The sequence below is a fragment of the Macaca fascicularis genome, chromosome 12, assembly GCF_037993035.2.
Source record: "Macaca fascicularis isolate 582-1 chromosome 12, T2T-MFA8v1.1".
In the NCBI taxonomy this organism is placed as follows: Eukaryota; Metazoa; Chordata; class Mammalia; order Primates; family Cercopithecidae; genus Macaca; species Macaca fascicularis.
Genome location: NC_088386.1, coordinates 73590298 through 73612725, shown reverse-complemented (window position 1 = coordinate 73612725; position 22428 = coordinate 73590298). Strand labels below are relative to the sequence as shown.

At 39.6% G+C, this 22428-nt stretch overlaps 1 protein-coding gene and 1 pseudogene across 1 annotated transcript in view; one reads left to right on the top strand and one right to left on the bottom strand.

Annotated features, from left to right (window-relative positions):
- Positions 1 to 22428, top strand: part of PDE11A (phosphodiesterase 11A) — a 464879-nt gene that overhangs the window by 18486 nt on the left and 423965 nt on the right. The window lies entirely within an intron of this gene.
- On the bottom strand, positions 19408 to 19522 carry LOC123568101 (U6 spliceosomal RNA; annotated as a pseudogene).

Below are 22428 nucleotides of genomic sequence, written 5' to 3'. Positions count from 1 at the left end.
GGCAGGAGGCAGAGGCTGAGAACCTATCAGAAGGCTGGACTGTATGTGAACCCCTGAGGCATGCTCCATCAGACCTCATGTACAAAATACAAATTCCAAAATAAAATTATTAAGAATTTCAAGATAATGACTGTAGTGCATTAAACTTCAAGTGTGGGTGTGGGGACTCTTGTTGGCACAGCACCCTGGGTGGCTGCACTGGATCTAAGCTCATGGAGCCCAACTGGTGTGAGGCCTAGACTATGACTTTGTCAAGATAAATAATGAGAATGGCAAACTCTCCATGGAAGTTCATTCTGTTTTCCACTAACTTCCATAGTAATTTGTCTGTATGACTCTTGCTATTTCTTCCAATTTTGGTTGCTTTAATTTTGGCTCACCTGTCTTTCTCTCCATTAGACTATGAGCTCCTTGAAGGCAGATGCTATGATTTTCTTCACTTTGTAGCACTCCCTGTGTTTGGCATGGTACCTAGCACATAGTAGGTAGATACTCAATAAAAATGTTATATGTTATATGAATAAATGAGAAAAAGGAAATATATTAGTCTGTTCTCATGCTGCTGATAAAGACATACCCAAGACTGGGAAGAAAAAGAGGCTTAATGGACTCACAGTTCCACGTGGCTGAGGAGGCCTCACAATCCTGGCGGAAGGCAAGGAGGAGCAAGTCACATCTTACGTGGATGGTGGCAGGCAAAGTGAGAGCTTGCGCAGGGAAACTCCTATTTTTAATACCATCAGATCTTGTGAGACTCATTCACTATCATGAGAAAAACACAGGAAAGATCTGCCCCCATAATTCAGTCACCTCCCACTGGATTCCTTCCACAACATGTGGGAATTGTGGGAGTTACAATTCGAAATGAGATTTGGCTGGGGACACAGCCAAACCATATCAGGAATATGATGAAAAATTCAGCCACAGGGTAAGTGACCTAAATACCAGTACTGGGTTACCAGGTCAGATTAGGACCAGGGGGTTTAGCTAATAATGCTGAGCCAGGGGCCAGGCAGGGTGGCTCATGCCTGTAATCCCAGCACGTTGGGAGGCCGAGGTGGGTGGATCATGAGCTCAGGAGTTCAAGACTAGCCTGGCCAACATGGTGAAACCCTGTCTTTACTAAAAATAGAAAAATTAGCCAGGCGCGGTGGCAGGTGCTTGTAATCCCAGCTACTAGGGAGGCTGAGGCAGGAGAATCACTTGAACCCAGAGGGCGGAGGTTGCAGTGAACCGAGATCGTGCCACTGCACTCCAGCCTGGGCAACAGCGTGAGACTCCATCTCAAAATAAATAAATAAAATAATGCTGAGCTAGGGCACTTGTAGGGTAAGGGTCCTTGCATTTTCTCATACGTAAGGGTAGGACAGGTTCTCTGGTCAAGTGGTCAGGGGCAGGGCTATCATGGTCCAGGCTGTGACTGTTGGAGAGATGAAGGTTCAGGGGACCAAGCAATTCATCTGTTACCACTAGAGAGGAGGAATGAACGAGGTTGGAAGGATGGAGCAAGAGAGAAAGACTATGACTCCAGTGGTGATGATGTAGTTAATAATGGCAATGTTGGAGGAAACAAAATGTATTCTGCATTTCATATGTTTATTTAAATGACCGTGGTGATATCTTTTGGGCAAGGCAGTATCATTTGCTAGGGAGAATATAAAAGGTCAGGCTGAGAACTCTATGATGTAAGGGTGGTAACTTGAAGCACGTTAATATATATAAAGAGTTAGAACTCAGCCTTTGATGAAAGCAAATGCTCTGCCACCACCAGCATTTCTGCTTTCCCCTGAAGAACCAAGAGCACAGAATATTTATGTTTTTCTAGTCTGTACTTCTCTATTTGTTTCCCGGAAGTGTCCTCCAAGATTGTCAGGTTTGTTTTTGGATTCAAGGTATTTTTATTTGGATTATCTACCATTACCCTAGAAAGTACTTAACCTCCACAATTCTTCTAAAGTCATCTGTGACCAGTTTTGTTAAACAGCTAAATGACATTTCCAAAGACGGTGATCACAACAGTTAATGCTCCAAAGCTCAAAAGAATAGTTAAATGCATTTATGTACATGCCTCAGAGTCCCCTGAACTGCTGGCTATCTCAACATCTCCTCTTTTCTCTTTGTCTTTCTGTGTTTCCCCTCCTCTTTTCATTTATTTGTCTTGTCCTCTTAATTTCTTCCTTTTGGACATCCCACACCTGCCGTTCCTTTTGTGTAATGGCTTCTCCTTGTCTGCCCCATTTTTCCCCTTCTCCCTCCTCCTATCCTTCATCTTGCCTGTCTTTCTCCTTATTCACTTTTCTCTTTTCCTAATCCTCTTCTTGCCTTCTATGACCTTAATATCAAACTGATATAACATGAAAATAAGTACTTGTTCCCAGTTTTTAATTTTACAATCAAATTTTTAAATCTCACAAGCCTCTTTCATAAAACAATTGTTTCTTTTTTACCTCCATGTGGCCTGTGAGTGTATCCTTCTTTTCCATTTTAAAATCAGATTCATGAAATGTTTGTTTTTCTTTTAAATATACAGAGTTTAATTACATTTTAAATTGTTACCCATGTGGCCCTTGGTTGTAATTTATTTCCTATATTGTAATATCTTGCAATGTAAAAAGGACCTTGCCCCTCCATTCTAAGTAGAACAAATCACAGGGAAATTTGTATTTAAACACTTGGTATGCAACGTCCAGGCTTTTATCAGAATGAGAACAATAATAAATATTCTTTCTTTGATATATCTCTTAGCCTGGTATCTACCAGGAACTTTTAGCAACAGCAACTCAGGAGTTATCATGCCAGCAATTCGCAGGCTCATTGATTGTTTGAAATCTTGTCTCTGTTAACCTAAAGTTCCTGATGGTGAGTGTCCCCTGCAGGACAATTTTTCTTTCTTTTCTATACAGAAAAGACATATTTTCCATCTTCCTGAATCCACCAGGAAGCATGTGGGATAATCACCTTTGTTATTATATTTCTTCTCCCTCAATATATTAACGCTCCCAAACTTGCTTAGTCATTTGTAAAATTCAGCCACAGGACTTGTTGGTGCCCTTCTGTGACAAGTCATCAAAGGGAAAGTCAACCACGCTTTATCAACCGTGTAGCTGTTTCTGAGAGCTTTTTTTTTCTTGACTAAAAACTACACAGAACCATAACATCTGCATCTTTCTTCATTATTTTTAGAAGAACATAATCCCTGGGCCTGCATGTGAAAGTGTATTTAAAAAAATATTACCCCAGCTTTATGAAAGATACTTTTTTTCTTTCCTAAATAAAAGAACCCATTTATTACGAATGCATTTCTTATTCTCAAATTTTCTGTAAATGTGCAAAGCTAAATAATAAGGCCAGCTTTTCAATATTTGAAATAGAAAAATGTGAATAAAGGAACATCAGATGACTTTTTCTTTCTATCTCTTCCTGTAGGGCTGTCACCTTTGATAACCACTATTTGCCTAAGGAGATGTATATAGTAAAATTATCATGATAATAATAATTATTATTACAATAGAAATACTAGTGGGTCCATTATTGTTTTTCTCTTTGTAGAAATTCCATCTATAAATTCCTTAGTCAATGCATTTGGAACTACAAGTGATGTTTCTAATATTTGAATATGACTTTCAGCCTGGCACTTTAAAGACAAAAACCTAGGTCTTTGATTCCTTTCTTTTATTCACCTACCATATTAAGTCCATCAGAAGGTTCTTTTGATTTACTCATAAAACCATCTCAGATCTGTTTACTTTTCTCCAACTCTACTACCACAACTCTTACATATGCCACAGGCACTTTAAGTGCCAGGCTCAAAGTCATATTCAAATATTGGAATATTAAGATTACATTCAAATATTGGTTAGTCAAATGTTCAAATGTTGAATATTCAAATATTCAAATATTGAATATTTGAATATTCAAATATTGGTTATTAAGCTCTTCATAATAACATTTTGAGAAAGGCAGAGTAGGTGTTATCCTTTCCCCTTCATAGATTAGGAAACAAACACTGAGAAGTTAGGTCCTCTTCCTGAGGTCACAGGGCCACAGTGTTAGAGGAAGAACTCTGTGTTCCTCTCCCACTGTTCCTCCCACTCCTGAATTTTGAGAGGACCCAATACCTACCTTCTTTCTTCCCTACCCTGACCAAATTGAGATGAGAAAAAAGACAAAAAAGAAATGCATATGGGACATCAAAATATCATATTTATGGCTTATGAAACAGATATTGGAATATGGGCTTATATTTCTAGGCATGTATAATTCTCAGGTCCAGAATTAGATAAACCTACCCTCCCAAGCACAGACAATGCTGGAAGCCCACAGTCGTCCTCATGCAAGGGGCCTGTCCCTTTGGAAATTACAGCATCAGGGAACTGAAAGCCTGCTCTTTGGGGGTGGCCTGACTCCCAAGGATTAAAGGAAAGAAGGAGCTAGGTTATGCATGCACTGTTAGTCTCCCTAATTTCCTCATCAGGTAACTCACCCCACCTTTCTAGGGAGGAGCAAGGAATGGATCCAAAGTCTGGAGGGGTTAAGGGAAGTCTCCTCATGAAAAACAGAAAAGGGGGAAATATTGTTCCTCCTCTTACATATGCCATGCCACCTCTCAAACAGATTGTTATACCCAGAACATTGAGAGAACTCTTTCTTTCACACCGCGCCCCCACCCCCATCCCAATACTCTCTTGCCTTTTCCTTATCTTCTTTATCTTCAGTTGCCCAAGCCAGAACCCTAGGTGTTACCTTTGATTCCTTCCTTTTATTCATCTATATATTAGATCTATATATTAGATCCATCTGAAGATTCTTCTGATTCACTCCGTAAAACAATCTCAAATCTGTTCACTTTTCTGCAACTCTACTACCACAACTCTGATTCAAGTCACCATTATCTTTCACTCAGATTATTGAAACTGCTTCCTAGTTGTTCTGTCTACTCCTGTCTGTAACCATTTCTCACGTAGAATGTTCATGAGCAAAAGGAGTTCATCCTGGGTAGGCAGTGGATAGGATGGTAGAGCCAGATTATTCAACTGCCTCCAGTTGAAGGCAGTGAGCTGTGGAAGGCCTGGGAGCAAGAGGGGGCATAGATCTGGGCTTCCCTGCACTCATCACCTGTGGGAATGCAGGCAGATGACCTGCTCTCTCTGACCCTCATATACAACATGGGAGGGTTAGGAAAATGACTTCTAAGACTCTCCAGCTCTAAAATTCCATGTTAATTATGAAAACACAGAGGAGAAACCTTACAAAATAATTCTGCCCCCAAATTTTAAGCTAGTATCTTTGTAGCAAGTTATTCTTGGTGTTGAATGAGGCTCGTATCTGATCTGCTGATAGTGTGACTAGTGGCTACTCTATCATGTTACCAGAGGGGCTCAGGGTGTCATCTGACTGAAAGTACTGATGAGGTGACTCATAACAAAGCTCTATTTGTGTAAAAGCATATTGGGTTTAAAAAATTTTTTTTACATTTAACTTTTTGTTTTTATTTATTTATTTATTTTTATTATACTTTAAGTTCAAACGTGCACAATGTGCAGATTTGTTACATATGTATACATGTGCCATGTTGGTGTGCTGCATCCATTAACTCATCATTTACATTAGGGATATCTCCTACTGCTATCCCTCCCCAGGCTCCGGTGTGTGATGTTCCCCTTCCTGTGTCCAAGTGTTCTCATTATTCAGTTCCCATGTATGAGTGAGAACATCTGGTGTTTGGTTTTTTGTCCTTGTGATAGTTTGCTGAGAATGGTGGTTTCCAGCTTCATCCGTGTCCCTGCAAAGGACATGAACTCATCCTCTTTTATGGCTGTGGAATATTCCATGGTGTATATGTGCCACATTTTCTTAATCCAGTCTGTCATTGATGGATATTTGGGTTGGTTCCAAGTCTTTGCTATTGTGAATAGTGCCACAATAAACAAACGTGTGCATGTGTCTTTATAGCAGCATGATTTATAATCCTTTGGGTATATATCCAGTAATGGGATGGCTGGGTCAAATGGTATTTCTAGTTCTAGATCCTTGAGGAATCGCCACACTGTCTTCCACAATGGTTGAACTAGTTTACAGTCCCACCAACAGTGTAAAAGTTTTCCTATTTCTCCACATCCTCTCCAGCACCTGTTGCTTCCTGACTTTTTAATGATCTCCATTCTAACTGGTTGAAATGTTATCTCATTGTGGTTTTGATTTGCATTTCTCTGATGGCCAGTGATGATAAGCAATTTTTTCATGTGTCTTTTGGCTGCATAAATGTCTTCTTTTGAGAAGTGTCTGTCCATATCCTTTGCCCACTTTTTGATGGGGTTGTTGGTTTTTTTCTTGTCAATTTGTTTGAGTTCTTTGTAGATTCTGGATATTAGCCCTTTGTCAGTTGAGTAGATTGCAAAAATTTTCTCCCATTCTGTAGGTTGCCTGTTCACTCCGATGGTAGTTTCTTTTGCTGTGCAGAAGCTCTTTAGTTTAATTAGATCCCATTTGTCAATTTTGGCTTTTGTTGCCATTGCTTTTGGTGTTTTAGACATGAAGTCCTTGACCATGCCTATCTCCTGAATGGTATTGCCTAGGTTTCCTTTGAAGGTTTTTTATGGTTTTAGGTCTAACATTTAAGTCTTTAATCCATCTTGAATTAGTTTTTGTATAAAGTGTAAGGAAGGGGTCCAGTTTCTGTTTTCTGCATGTGGCTAGCCAGTTTTCCCAGCACTATTTATTAAATAGGGAATCTTTTCCCCATTTCTTGTTTTTCCCAGGTTTGTCAAAGATCAGATGGTTTCAGATGTGTGGCATTATTTCTGAGGGTTCTGTTCTGTTCCATTGGTCTATATCTCTGTTTTGGTACCAGTACCATGCTGTTTTGCTTACTGTACCTTGTGGTATAGTTTGAAGTCAGGTAGCGTGATGCCTCCAGCTTTGTTCTTTTGACTTAGGATTGTCTTGGCAATGTGGGCTCTTCTTTGGTTCCATATGAACTTTAAAGTAGTTTTTTCCAATTCTGTGAAGAAAGTCATTGGTAGCTCGATGGGGATGGCATTGAATCTATAAATTACCTTGGGCAGTATGGCCATTTTCATGATATTGATTGTTCCTATCCATAAGCGTGGAATGTTCTTCCATTTGTTTGTGTCCTCTTTTATTTCGTTGAGCAGTGATTTGTAGTTCTCCTTGAAGAGGTCCTTCACATCCCTTGTAAGTTGGATTCCTAGGTATTTTATACTCTTTGAAGCAATTGTGAATGGGAGTTCACTCATGATTTGGCTCTCTGTTTGTCTGTTATTGATGTATAAGAATGCTTGTGATTTTTGACATTGATGTTGTATCCTGAGACTTTGCTGAAGTTGCTTATCAGCTTAAGAAGAGTTTGGGCTGAGACGATGGGGTTTTCTAAATCTACAATCATGTCATCTGTAAACAGGACAATTTGACTTCTTCTTTTCCTAATTGAATACCCTTTATTTCTTTCTTCTGCCTGATTGCTCTTTCTGGAACTTCCAACACTATGTTGAATAGGAGTGGTGAGAAAGGGCATCCCTGTCTTGTGCCAGTTTTCAAAGGTAAACGCTTCCAATTTTTGCCCATTCAGTATGTTATTGGCTGTGGGTTTGTCATAAATATCTTTTGTTATTTTGAGATACGTCCCATCAATACCCTCGTTTATTGAGAGTTTTTAGCATGAAGAGCTGATGAATTTTGTCAGAGGCCTTTTCTGCATCTATCGAGATAATCGTGTGCTTTTTGTCTTTGGTTCTGTTTATATGCTGGATTATGCTTATTGATTTGCATGTGTTGAACCAGCCTTGCACCCCAGGGATGAAGCCCACTTGATCATGGTGGATAAGCTTTTTGATGTGCTACTGGATTTGGTTTGCCAGTATTTTATTGAGGATTTCTGCAACGATATCCACCAGGGATATTGGTCTAAAATTCTCTTTTTTTGTTGTGTCTCTGTCAGGCTTTGGTATCAGGATGATGCTGGCCTCATAAAATGAGTTAGGGAGGATTCCCTTTTTTTCTATTGATTGGAATAATTTCAGAAGGAATGGTACCAGCTCCTCCTTGTACCTCTGGCAGAATTCGGCTGTGAATCCATCTGGTCCTGGACCTTTTTTTGGTTGGTAGGCTATTAATTATTGCCTCCATTTCAGAGCCTATTATTGGTCTATTCAGGGATTCAACTTCTTCCTGGTTTAGTCTTGGGAGGGTGTGTTTGTCCAGGAATTTATCCATTTGTTCTAGATTTTCTAGTTTATTTGAGTAGAGGTGTTTCTAGTATTCTCTGATGGCAGTTTGTATTTCTGTGGGATTGGTGGTGAATATCCCCTTCATCATTTTTTATTGTGTCTATTTGATTCTTCTCTCTTTTCTTCTTTATTAGTCTTGCTAGTGGTCTATCAATTTTGTTGATCCTTTCAAAAACTCAGCCCCTGGATTCATTGATTTTTTGAAGGGTTTTTTGTGTCTCTATCTCCTTCAGTTCTGCTCTGATCTTAGTTATTTCTTGCCTTCTGCCAGCTTTCGAATGTGTTTGCTCTTGCTTCTCAGGTTCTTTAGTTGTGATGTTAGGGTGTCAATTTTAGATCTTTCCTGCTTTCTCTTGTGGACAATTAGTGGTATAAATTTCCCTCTACACACTGCTTTAAATGTGTCCCAGAGATTCTGGTATGTTGTGTCTTTCTTCCCATTGGTTTCAAAGAACATCTTTATTTCTTCCTTCATTTCGTTATGTACCGAGTAGTCATTCAGGAGCAGGTTGTTCAGTTTCCACGTAGTTGAGTGGCTTTGAGTGAGTTTCTTAATCCTGAGTTCTAGTTTGATTACACTGTGATCTGAGAGACAGTTCGTTATAAGTTCTGTTCTTTTACATTTGCTGAGGAGTGCTTTACTTCCAACTATGTGGTCAATTTTGGAATAAGTGTGATGTGGTGCTGAGAAGAATGTATATTCTGTTGATGTGGGGTGGAGAGTTCTGTAGATGTCTATTAGGTCTGCTTGGTGCAGAACTGAGTTCAGTTCCTGAATATCCTTGTTAACTTTCTGTCATGCTAATCTGCCTAATGTTGACAGTGGGGTGCTAAAGTCTCCCATTATTATTGTGTGGGAGTCTAAGTCTCTTTGTAGGTCTCTAAGGACTTGCTTTATGAATCTGGGTGCTCCTGCACTGGGTGCATATATATTTAGGATAGTTAGCTCTTCTTGTTGAATTGATCCTTTTACCATTTTTTTTTTTTTTTTTTTTTTTGAGACGGAGTCTCGCTCTGTCGCCCAGGCTGGAGTGCAGTGGCGCGATCTTGGCTCACTGCAAGCTCCGCCTCCTGGGTTCACGCCATTCTCCTGCCTCAGCCTCCCGAGTAGCTGGGACTACAGGCGCCCACAACCGCACCCGGCTAATTTTTTGTATTTTTAGTAGAGACGGGGTTTCACCGTGGTCTCGATCTCCTGACCTTGTGATCCGCCCGCCTTGGCCTCCCAAAGTGCTGGGATTACAGGCGTGAGCCACCGCGCCCGGCCGATCCTTTTACCATTATATGATGGCCTTCTTTGACTCTTTTGATGTTTGTTGGTTTAAAGTCTATTTTATCAGAGACTAGGATTGCAACCCCTGCTTTTTTTTTTGTTTTCCATTTGCTTGGTAGATCTTCCTCCATCCCTTTATTTTGAGCCTATGTGTGTCTCTGCATGTGAGATGGGTCTCCTGAATACAGCACACTGATGGGTCTTGACTCTTTATCCAATTTGCCAGTCTGTGTCTTTTAATTGGAGCATTTAGCCCATTTACATTTAAATTTAATACTGTTATGTGTGAATTTGATCCTGTCATTATGATGTTAGCTGGTTATTTTGCTCATTAGTTGATGCAGTTTCTTCCTAGCATTGATGGTCTTTACAATTTGGCATGTTTTTCAGTGGCTGGTACCAGTTGTTCCTTTCCATGTTTAGTGCTTCCTTCAGGAGCTCTTGTAAGGCAGGCCTGGTGGTGACAAAATCTCTCAGCATTTGCTTGTTTGTTAAGGATTTTATTTCTCCTTCACTTATGAAGCTCAGTTTGGCAGGATATGAAATTCTGGGTTGAAAATTCTTTTCTTTAAGAATATTGAATATTGGCCCCCACTCTCTTCTGGCTTGTAGAGTTTCTGCCGAGAGATCTGCTGTTAGTCTGATGGGCTTCCCTTTGTGGGTAGCCTGACCTTTCTCTCTGGCTGCTCTTAACATTTTTTCCTTCATTTCAACTTTGGTGAATCTGACAATTATGTGTCTGGGAGTTGCTCTTCTCAAGGAGTATCTTTGTGGCATTCTCTGTATTTCCTGAATTTGAATGTTGGCCTGCCTTGCTAGGTTGGGGAAGTTCTCCTGGATAATATCCTGCAGAATGTTTTCCAACTTGATTCCATTCTCCCTGTCACTTTCAGGTACAGCAATCAAACATAGATTTGGTCTTTTCACATAGTCCCATATCTCTTGGAGACTTTGTTCGTTTCTTTTTACTCGTTTTTCTCTAAACTTCTCACTTCATTTCATTCATTTCATCTTCAATCACTGATACCTTTCTTCCAGTTGATCGAATAAGCTACTGAAGCTCGTGCATGTGTCACGAAGTCCTTGTGCCATGGTTTTCAGCTCCATCAAGTCATTTAAGGACTTCTCTACACTGGTTACTCTAGTTAGCCATTTTTCTTATCTTTTTTCAAGGTTTTTAGCTTCTTTGCGTGGGTTTGAAGATTCTCCTTTAGCTTGGAGAAGTCTGATCATCTGAAGGCTTCTTCTCTCAACTCGTCTAAGTCATTCTCCATCCAGCTTTGTTCTATTGCTGGCAAGGAGCTGCATTCCTTTGGAGGAGAAGAGGAGGTCTGATTTTTAGAATTTTCAGCTTTTCTGCTCTGGTTTCTCCCCATCTTTGTGGTTTTATCGACCTTTGGTCTTTGATGATGGTGACGTTCAGATGGGGTTTTGGTGTGGATATCCTTCCTGTTTGTTAGTTTTCTTTCTAACAGTCAGGACCCTCAGCTGCAAGTCTGCTGGAGTTTGCTGGAGGTCCACTCCAGACTGTTTGCCTGGGTATCACCAGCGGAGGCTGCAGAATAGCGAATATTGCAGAACAGCAAATGTTGCTGCCTGATCATTCCTCTGGAAACTTTGTCTCAAAGGGGCACCCGGCCATGTGAGGTATCAGTTGGCCCCTACTGGGAGGTGCTTCCCAGTTAGGCTACTTGGGGGTCAGGGACCCACTTGAGGAGGCAGTCTGTCTGTTCTCAGATCTCAAACTCTGTGCTGGGCGAACCAATGCTCTTTTCAAAGCTGTCAGACTGGGACATTTAAGTCTGCAGAAGTTTCTGCTGCCTTTTGTTCAGCTATGCCCTGCCCCCAGAGGTGGAGTCTACAGAGGGAGCCACGCCTCCTTGAGCTGCCATGGGCTGCACCCGGTTCGAGCTTCCAGGCCTCTGTGTTTACCTACTCAAACCTCAGCAATGCCAGGTGCCCTTCCCCCAGCCTCTTTGCTACCTTGCAGTTCAGTCTCAGACTGCTATGCTAGCAATGAGCGAGGCTCCATGGGCATGGGACCCTCCAAGCCAGGCATGGGATATAATCTCCTGGTGTGCCGTTTTCTAAGATTGTTGGAAAAGTGCAGTATTAGGGTGGGAGTGACCCGATTTTCCAGGTGACGTCTGTCACAGCTTCCCTTGCCTAGGAAAGGGAATTCCCTGACCCATTGTGCTTCCCGGGTGAGGCGATGCCTCGCCCTGCTTCGGCTCATGCTTGGTGGACTGCACCCCCTGTCCTGCACCCACTGTCTGATAAGCCCCAGTGAGATGAACCTGGTACCTCAGTTGGAAATGCAGAAATCACCCGTCTTCTGCATCGCTCATGCTGGGACCTGTAGACTGGAGATGTTCCTATTTGGCCATCTTGGAACCTCCCTCCAGCATGTTGTTTTATATATCTTTAGGGTAGCTGGGGAAAAGTCATTCTTTGATACTGCCACTTCATGATTTTTTTTTTTTTTTTGAGACAGACTGTTGGTCTGTGGCCCAGGCTGTAGTGCAGTGGCATGATCTTGGCTCACTGTACCCTCTGCCTCCTGGGTTCAAGCTATTCTCCTGCCTCAGCCTCCCGAGTAACTGGGATTACAGGTATGTGCCACCATACCTGGCTAATTTTTTGTATTTTTAGTAGAGACAGGGTTTCATTGTGTTGGTCAAGCTGGTCTTGAACTCCTAACCTCAAGTGATCCATCCGCCTCAGCCTCCCAACATATTGGGATTATAGGCATGAGCCACCATGCCCAGCCTTGGGTGATATCTTGAAGAAAGAAATTAAGTGGTTCCAAGTTTGTTTCTGGGTCTTCCCATCAACTCCAATAAAGCATATAGACAACTATCATGTCATAGGATCTGAGTCCTTTTGTCTCCAAGTAAAAAACAAAATAACAGAATTTTTTTCTGCATAATTATTCATCTAAGAACACATAATAAGTCTACAGGAATGAGATAGGCTCTAGACATAGGAATAGTGGACAAAAGATATATGCCTCAAACTAACAACTTCACAACCTATAATTCTTTTAGAGTTCTATGCACCTCAAGATTTCTGGCTTTTCCAACTGTAAGAGTCTCCAGACATCTCTGAGGACCCATCAGCAGTGAACAAGTTAATTAGTGATTAACACTAATTGACCACTTGATACAAGCAATAATGGGACCCAAGATAGGTTCATTGACTGAGAAGAGTAAAGAGAATCTACCAGGGAACTCAAGCTGAACTGACTACCTCAGCTTTGCCAAAAGCAAACCATGTTTAAGTCAGGCCTGCCTGACTTGAAAGGGTCGATCAACAGCTGTCCTTGACCTTGTATCTATCATCTCGCCTTCTGACTCTGTGACTTTATTATTCTGAAGTTCTGACCCCAATTCTTCAATTATAAAAACAAACAAACAAACAAACAAGCAAGAAACCTAATTAGAAAGGAAACATTGATGGTTACAATACAGAGATCAACTACTTTCTCAATGTTATATTTCTATAATTTCTTAGACAATCTACTACATGATTGTTTCACATTGTATAATTTATTATAAAATCTTCCAAAAGGTGAACTGAATTCAACATTATAATAACATAAGACTTCTGCTGATAAGACTTCATCCATACATTTTATAGTCCTTAAAGGATCAGCTGCAAAAAATTCATTTTTCAGTTAGCACACAGGTGAAGAGCTCATATCAACTGTACCAACCAACCCCCCCAAAAAAAATTAATAGTGATAGCCAATATTTATTGAGAGTATGTTATGCACTAGGCACTGTGGTAAGATTTAGTTATCTTATTTAATCCTCACAAGGTTCTATGAGATAGACACCATTACTTCCTACGTTTTACATGTGAGGAAGCTAGACTTGAATAGTTTTAGTAACTTGCCCACGTTTATACAGCTGGTGACAGGCAGAGCCCAGATGCAAACTCAAATTATCCAGCTCTGTTTAGATTCTACAGTTTTACCATTATTGGAAATATTAAGGATTACATTCAGGTTCTGTTCACCTGTTCAAGGCTGGATTCCTGTCCATGAAAGAAAGCGGCTCCTTGATGGAATATGGAGTTCAAAAATCTGCTAGAATGCATTCCAGAAGCTGTTTTAGCCATTCACATCCATTGACATCAGGTAAATGATTATTTTTGTGCAAAGATCCCAACAATTGTGTCGGGTTTGGAGAGTTTGGAACAAGAAGCCTCAGGAAACTTCATGGTTTGCAATATAATCTATTAATACCTGTGAAGGCGATACTACTACTACTCCTATTACTACTACTACTACTACTACTACTACTACTACTACTACTACTGACAGTAGTGATAGTTAACACTTACTGGAAGCTTTCTTAATTTCCCCAAGGTCACACAGCTATTAAGTTGGAGAGCCAGGATTTGAACCCATATTGTTGGAGCCACAGTTTGTACTCTTAACCACCACAAATTGCTGTCTCTGTAAACAATGAGCGGCAGTCTGTTCAACATCTTTTCACAATGCTCTTTACTAAAGTTGTGAGACAGTGTTGCCAAGGACTAAACAATGTTTCTGGAAGCTATGTTGTGAGTGTGCAAAATGGATAGTTTCTTTAAATATGAAAAACTTTCATTTTTCATCATAACTAGTCAGTACCCAAACCTGCAGGAAAGGAATCTGTTTATGTTACTAGGAATTAACTGGAGGATATAGTTAACAGATTTCCTACAACATTTTAGAGAATTTTCAAGGCAGAGTTTGAGTTGCTCTATGCAGGTCTTATACTTGCATATATCCATCGTAAAACAAGAGATGTACAATTTGTCTCTGAGAAAAAACCTGAAGCTCTAGTGTATACAAGCAAGCAACTTATTCTAGAAAAAAACTGCACATTTCTCTTTATTGTGAAACTTTTTGTAAACTCTAGGTAACCTGTAAGTAGGGCACGGAAGTTTCAGCCATACTAGTGATCTATTGGTCCAATAGCTTTTTGCTGTTTGGCTACAGGGAATGTCCTTTGGGGGCATTCGTTGCTTTAGTCATGGATTAGTTTGATTGCTGGGGCTGGACACCTACTGAAGCAATCAAACATAATAAGTGGAGTGGGGTATAACATCCCAGAAAAAGACATCTAGGGACAGAATTTGGGAAATGGAGAGTTTCTAATGTTTCTAGACTGATTCCTGTTCTGTATTCTGAATGTGGTGATATACTTGTGTAGCACTTTATGATTTATAAAATGCTTCACCATATACTATCTAATTCATTCTTGCTGCTGTGAAAGGTAAGAATTACTCTCCTCATTTGGAGGGTAAAGAAACAGTCTGAGAGAAGTTAAACGGCTCAGTTTTGGAGCTGGGCAGGGGATTCAGGACTTGTGGCATCACATGCAGTAATTGTTATACCTCCCAAGAACTTCTTATGTGACCATGATAATGAGAGGGTTTATATCAGAAAACCATATATTTTACTGATACACACACACACACACACACACACACACACACACACACACACACACATAAACTTTCTGTTTTTGGAAAATATGGCAAAATCAGGATTCTTCACTTCTTTGGTCATTGCATTATTTTTATGAAACAGCCTATTACTGGAAAAAATATTTGAAAGACATTTGCAATTCATGATGTGCCTACTCTTCATGAAGCAAGAGCTTCAAGCTTTTGGGGAGATACTTTATTTCTTCTATGTTTTCCTTCTGCAGAAGTCAATCTTTGCTAATATATTTAATCATAGACTGGAAAAAATAAAATGACCTGGTGTTGAACTGGTCACAATAGAATGGCAAGCAGTATTAACTTCTCACTCTGTTCTAGCACATTAGGCTGAACATAAACTACTGTTTGTACCACTGACAAGTTTCTTTATGGTTTTTGAGCTATGTTAAACACCAACATGCACAGAGGCCTTGAGGACAAATTGCTAACTCTTCAAAGTAGCATAGTGTGGTGAGAAGAGCCCAAGCTTTAGACTCAAGCATCTCTGAGTTAGCATCGGCTCAGTTATTGGTAAATTACTTAACATGAGATAAGTTACTTAGCTTCTCTTAGCTTCAGTTTCTTCATATGTATAATGGGGCCAATAATATCCACTTTGCATGGTTGTTGTGATTATTTTATGTATCAAAACTCTGGCACAGATATTTGCATACATAAATGCACAGGTTATATGGTAGGCTCCTGGTAAATGATAGCCATCATTGCTATTATCTGAGGAATCAGTAAGTCTCGTAATTACCTCAATTTCTTTGCAGTTTAAACTGATCACAAGTCTCATTTAGTGCCTGTTTTAAATGCTAGCTCACCATATGTGGTGCTGGAGTAATTGGTATGACTCTTATGTCTCCGCTTGTCTACTGGCTTAGAAGATCAATATTCAAAGCCAAAGTTATGAGCCATCTGCCACTGCAAAGCCAGACTATGTTGTCTTTCTCTCTTCAAGGCAAGTTTTGATGTCTGAAGAACCTTGATCTGTCTTTTCTGGATAGTCACATCTGTGTACCTTAGCAGGATTTGGCTAATATCTTGAATTTAGTGTGAAAGGAGGACCCAGTGGAGAAATTTCCTGGGGAATTCAAGCTATGTATAAGCCATCAATGTGAATCATCTGCCCATGACAGATACTGTCCGTTAGGGAAATAGCATTGATTCTTATTTTAAAAAAGTACAGTTCCTTAAGTTCCATTTCACAAATGGGCACCCAGCACCTAATATCAGCCAGATATAATATAATAGTATAAAGCTGCATTGCATAAACCACAACCAGAATTTATCTTTGTGATAGTATCAGTTAGAAACTATAACTAAAGGCAAATGATTTGTTTTTATCCTGTAAAAGGGAAAAAAATCCATAAAATCTTTAGCAGCCATGGATGCCTCAGCCCCCATGTCCAAGGGGGCCAGCTGTCCCTCACCTCCCACCATTCTCTCTAATGATTTAACATGAGGTTAATGCAGGCAGCTTTGCATCAATAAGCAATGCCTGGGTTAAGCGCTCTTGCCCCTAAGTGTAGGTTTTTGTTTGTTTCTTTGTTTTTAACTTCTATGTAATATAGTTATAATTTTAGAGGCTTCATGGCCGAATGTCTTGAATGCCTGCAAGTTTTTAAAATCAGGTTTAGCATTCTGAATGTTACTTAACAAAATCACATACTGAGGCCCATTGTGGGGAGAATGGAAAGTCCATCATGTAAAACAGATTAGCTACATATTAACATCTTTCAATTTGCCACCAGTTTATTGACTTGGAATAGCCATTTACTCTTTAAAATTGTATATGTAAGGGTAAAGTTCCATGTTAGATCTTTCAGAATATGAAATAGATCAAATATATCAGTAGGATGGATGGATTTATTTATTTATTTAGAGACAGAGTCTTGCTCTGTCACCAAGGCTAGAAAGCAGTGATGTGATCATGGCTCACTGCAGCCTTAAACTCCTGGACTCAAGCCATCTTCCAGCCTCAGCTTTCTAAGTAGCTGGGACTGCAAATGGGTGCCACCACACCAGGCTAATCTTTTTCTTTTGTAGAGATGGGGTCTCAATGTGTTGACAAGACTGATTTCAAACTCCTCAGGTGATCTTCCACTTTGGCCTTCCAAAGTGTTGGGATTACAGGCTTGAGCTACCCATACCTAGCCTCAGGATGAATTTTATTTAATTTTATGTATCTTTAGAATGCTTGAATAAGAACTATTTATGAGGTATGTGAAGCCAGCTGAGGCTGCATAAGAAAATTACATTTACTAATTGTCCTCTTTCCTCACACAAGAACCTAGACCCATTTAGAAACAGAGAAAAGGAATAGTAATGTTTACACCATGCCTTTACAATTTTTTGAAAAGAAAGCAAAAACCTTTTATGTGTGAAAATTACTTTTGTGTGATCATCTAAACTTTGGGGCATATAATTAATGTGGGCCTTATCAGAAATTTATGTTCAAGGTAGTCCTTTAATTTGCAGGCTAGTTCAGCTGTTTTGTAACATCTAGGGGGATAATGCTTGAAATATTGTCTTTTCGAGGAGAAAAGGATACAGGGCAGGTGTGACACTGGACAGACAGCACTTCCAAAGAGGAATTTACTGCTTTTGATGCCTCGGCAATGACACCTGTCACCCAAAGTGTTATGAAAAACTGGAAACTCGCCATGCGGACTTAAAATAAATATTAGTTTCTACCATTTTTGAAAAAAAAATATGTGTGAAAATAGCTCATTGTAAGTCTTATCTAGTTAAAAGTTAATACTGAATATGCCTTCTTTACAGAAGTCACATGGTTCTCTAAAAAATTTTCTGGCTGGGTGCGATGGCTCACACCTGTAATCCCAGCACTTTGGAGGCCGAGGCGGGCAGATCATGAGGTCAGGAGTTCAAGACCAGCCTGACCAAATATGGTTAAACCCCATCTCTACTAAAAATACAAAAATTAACTGGGCGTGGTGGTGCACGCCTGTAGTCCTAGCTACTCGGGAGGCTGAGGCAGAGGTTGCAGTGAGCTGAGATTGCGCCACTGCACTGCAGCCTGGGTGATAAAGCAAGACTCTGTCTCAAAAAAAAAAAAAGTTCTGAGCTTGGCACGGAGATTCACACCTGTAATCCCAGCAGTTTGGGAGGCTGAGGCAGGAGGATTGCTTGAGCCCAGGAGTTCAAGACCAGGCTGGGCAGCATAGCAAGACTTTGTATCTACTAAAATTCAAAAAGATTAGCTGGGCATGGTGGCTGTGCCTGTCGTTCTAGCTACTCAGTAAGCTGAGGAGAGAGGATCACTTGAGCCTGGGAGATCAAGTCTGCAGTGAGCTATGATTGAGCCACTACACTCTAGCATGGGCAACAGAGTGAGACCCTGTCTCAATAAATGAATAAATAAGTAAGTAGATACAAATTTCTGACGGCTCATTTTTGTCATTCTATATTTGTTGACTTTAAATTACATGCATGTCAGACACTAGTATCAAAGTCATAAAAATTACTTGGACAAAACAATGTAGAAAGAATTGTAAAGAACTTTTGAACTTTGTATAAATGGAATAATTCTACATGTATCCTTTTGTTTCTTTTTCTGCTCAACATTATATTTTTGAGATTAATTCATGTTGAAATGTGTAGCAATAATTTCCAGTGCCATATAATGTTCCTTTGTATAAACATATCAAAATTTGTCCGTCCTACTATTGACAGACTTTTGAGTTATTTGTAGTTTTATTTATTTATTTATTTATTGCTATTATCAATAATGCTGCTATGGGCATTTTGTGTAGGTCTCCTGGAATCTTGGCATCATATTTGCATGACCGCAGACTTTTAACTATTCATTTTTGTAACTTTTATTTATTTATTTTTAACTCTTAGGTTTGGGGGTACATGTAAAGATTTGTTATGTAGGTAAACTTGTGTCATGGGGGTTCGTTGTCTAACTCTTTCATCACCCAGGTATTAAGCCTAGTACCCAATATTTATTTTTTCTGCTCCTCTCCCTACTCTCACCCTCCATCCTCAAGTAGGCCCCAATGTCTGTTGTTCCCTTTTTTGTGTTCATGAGTTCTCATCATTTAGCTCCCACTTATAAGTCAGAACATGCAGTATTTGATTTTCTGTTTTTGTGTTAGTTTGCTAATAATAATTGCCTCCAGCTCTATCCATGTTCCAGCAAAAAACATGATCTCATTATTTTTATGGCTGCATAGTATCCCATGGTGTATATGTACCACATTTGCTCTATCCAATATGTCCCATTGATGGGCATTTAGGTTGATTCCATGTGTGTCCTGCAAAGACATTGATTCCATGTCTTTGTTGTTGTTAATAGTGCTTCAGTGAACATTCTTGTGCATGCCTTTATGGTAGAATGATTTATATTCCTCTGGTTATATAGCCAGTAGTGGGATTGCTAAAAATATGCAATGAATGAATGCCTCATGAATTTGCTCATCATCCTTGTGCAGGAGGCATGCTAATCTTCTCTCTATCATGCCAATTTTAGTATATGTGTTGCCGAAGTGAGCACAAGGATTCGTTTCTTAGTTATTCATTTTTCTTCTGCTGCTGCTGCATCTTCCTCTTCACAGTTAATATATATGAGGCCAGGACCACCATGGTCACCAGAGCACAAATTCTAGCTTTCCCTACCAAGCCCATTCCCCTCATGGCCACCTGATGTATGGACAGGGTCCTCATTTACCTCCCAGCCAATAGAAGAACAGGCCACTTATGGTGGGTATGAAAGTATAGGTCATGCAGATGTTTGGGATGAACTCAGTTAATGACTCCCCCTCAACCTTCTTTTCATATGTTTGTGTTTTCTCTTACTGTGCAGTACTGGTCCATGTCATTGGCCCATTTTTCCTATTGAGTTTGCTTTTTGCTTATTGATTTGTAGGAGCTCCTTATATATATGTATTCTGAACACCACCCTCCTTATTGGTTATATGTATTAACAAATATTTTTCTTCTCTATTGCTTGATTTTCATTCTTTTTTTAAATAATGTGGAATGAAAGAAGTCAGACAAGAATGCATACTGCACGGCTGATTTAGATAAAACTGTAACTGTAGAAAATGCAAACTACTCTCTAGTGACAGGAAGCAGGTCAGTGTTATCTGAGGTATGGTGGGGTGGGAGGGATGGAAGGTGGGATTAAAAAGGGCATGAAGAAACTTTGGGGTGGGTGATAGTTATATTCATATCTTGATTGTGGTCATTTCGTGGGTGTAACCATAAGTTCAGATTAATAAAATCATATATGTTAAACATGTACAGTTTTTTTGTATTTCAATTATATCTCAATATATCTGCTTTTTTATAAAAATAAATTTGAATATTTACATTAAAGGGTATCTAATCTATAACCCTTAGCAATTTTTTAAAAGTATACTCTAAGTTCTGGGATACATGTGCAAAACATGCAGGTTTGTTACATAGGTATACATGTGCCATGGTGGTTTGCTGCACCCTTCAACCTGTCATCTAGCTTTTAAGCGCCCCCATGCATTAGGTATTTGTCCTAATGCTCTCCCTTCCCTTGCCCTCCACTCCCCGACAGGTCCTGGTGTGTGATGTTCCCCTCCTTGTGTCCATGTGTTCTCATTGTTCAACTCCCACTTATGAGTGAGAACATGTGGTGTTTGGTTTTCTGTTCATGTGTTAGTTTGCTGAGAATGATGGTTTCCAGCTTCATCCATGTCCCTGCAAAGGACATGAACTCATTCTTTTTTATGGCTGCATAGTATTCCATGGTGTATATGTGCCACATTTTCTTTATCCAGTCTATCATTGATGGGCATTTGGGTTGGTTCCATGTCTTTGCTATTGTAAATAGTGCTGCAATAAACATACGTGTGCATGTGTCTTTATAGCAGCATGATTTTATAATCCTTTGGGTATATTCCCAGTAATGGGATTGCTGTGTCAAGTGATATTTCTGGTTCTGGATCCTTGAGGAATCACCACATTATCTTCCACAATGGTTGAACTAATTTACACTCCTACCAACAGTGTAAAAGCGTTCCTGTTTCTCCACAGCCTCTCCAGCATCTGTTGTTTCCTGACTTTTTAATAATCACCATTCTAACTGGCATGAGATGGTATCTCATTGTACTTTTGATTTGCATTTCTCTAATGACCAGTGATGATGAGCTTTTTTTCATGTTTGTTGGCCACATAAATGTCTTCTTTTGAGAAGCATCTGTTCATAGCCTTTGCCCACTGTTTCGTGGTGTTGTTTGTTTTATTCTTGTAAATTTGTTTAAGTTCCTGGTAGATTCTGGATATTAGACCTTTGTCAGATGGATAGATTGCAAACATTTTTTCCCATTCTGTAGGTTGCCTGTTCACTCTGATGATAGTTTCTTTTGCTGTGCAGAAGCTCTATGGTTTGATTAGATCTCATTTGTCAATTTTGGCTTTTGTTGCAATTGCTTTTGGTGTTTTAGTCATGAAGTCTTTGCCTATGCCTGTATCCTGAATGGTATTGCCTAGCTTTTCTTCTAGGGTTTTTATGGTTTTGGGTTTTACATTTAAGTCTTTAATCCATCTTGAATTAAGTTTTGTATAAGGTGTAAGGAAGGGGTCCAGTTTCTGTTTTCTGCATGTGGCTAGCCAGTTTTCCCATCACCATTTATTAAATAGGGAATCCTTTCCCCACTGCTTGTTTTTGTCAGGTTTGTTGAAAATCACATGATTGTAGATGTGTGGTGTTATTTCTGAGGTCTCTGTTCATTCCATTGGTCTATGTATCCGTTTTGGTACCAGTACCATGCTGTTTTGGTTACTGTAGACTTCTAGTATAGTTTGAAGTCAGGTAGCATGACACGTCAAGCTTTGTTCTTTTTGCTTAGGGTTGTCTTGGCTATACAGGCTCTTTTTTTGGTTCCATATGAAATTTAAAGTAGTTTTTTTTCTAATTCTGTGAAGAAAGTCAATGGTAGCTTGATGAGAATAGCATTGACTCTATAAGTTACTTTGGGCAGTATGACCATTTTCATGATACTGATTCTCCCTATCCATGAGCATGGATTTTTTTTTTCCATTTGTTTGTGTCCTCTCTTATTTCCTGAGCAGTGGTTTGTAGTTCTCCTTGAAGAAGTCCTTCACGTCCCTTGTAAGTTGTATTCCTAGGTGTATTATTATCTTTATAGCAATTGTGAATGGGAGTTCACTCATGACTTGGCTGTCTGCTCGTCTATTGTTGGTATATAGGAATGCTTGTGATTTTTGCACATTGATTTTGTATCCTGAGATTTTGCTGAAGTTGCTTATTAGCTTAAGGAGTTTTTGGGCTAAGACAATGGGGTTTTCTAAATACACAATCATGTCATCTGCAAACAGAGACAATTTGACTTCCACTCTTCCTATTTGAATACCCTTTATTTCTTTCTCTTGTGTGATTGCCCTGGCCAGAACTTCCAATAGTAT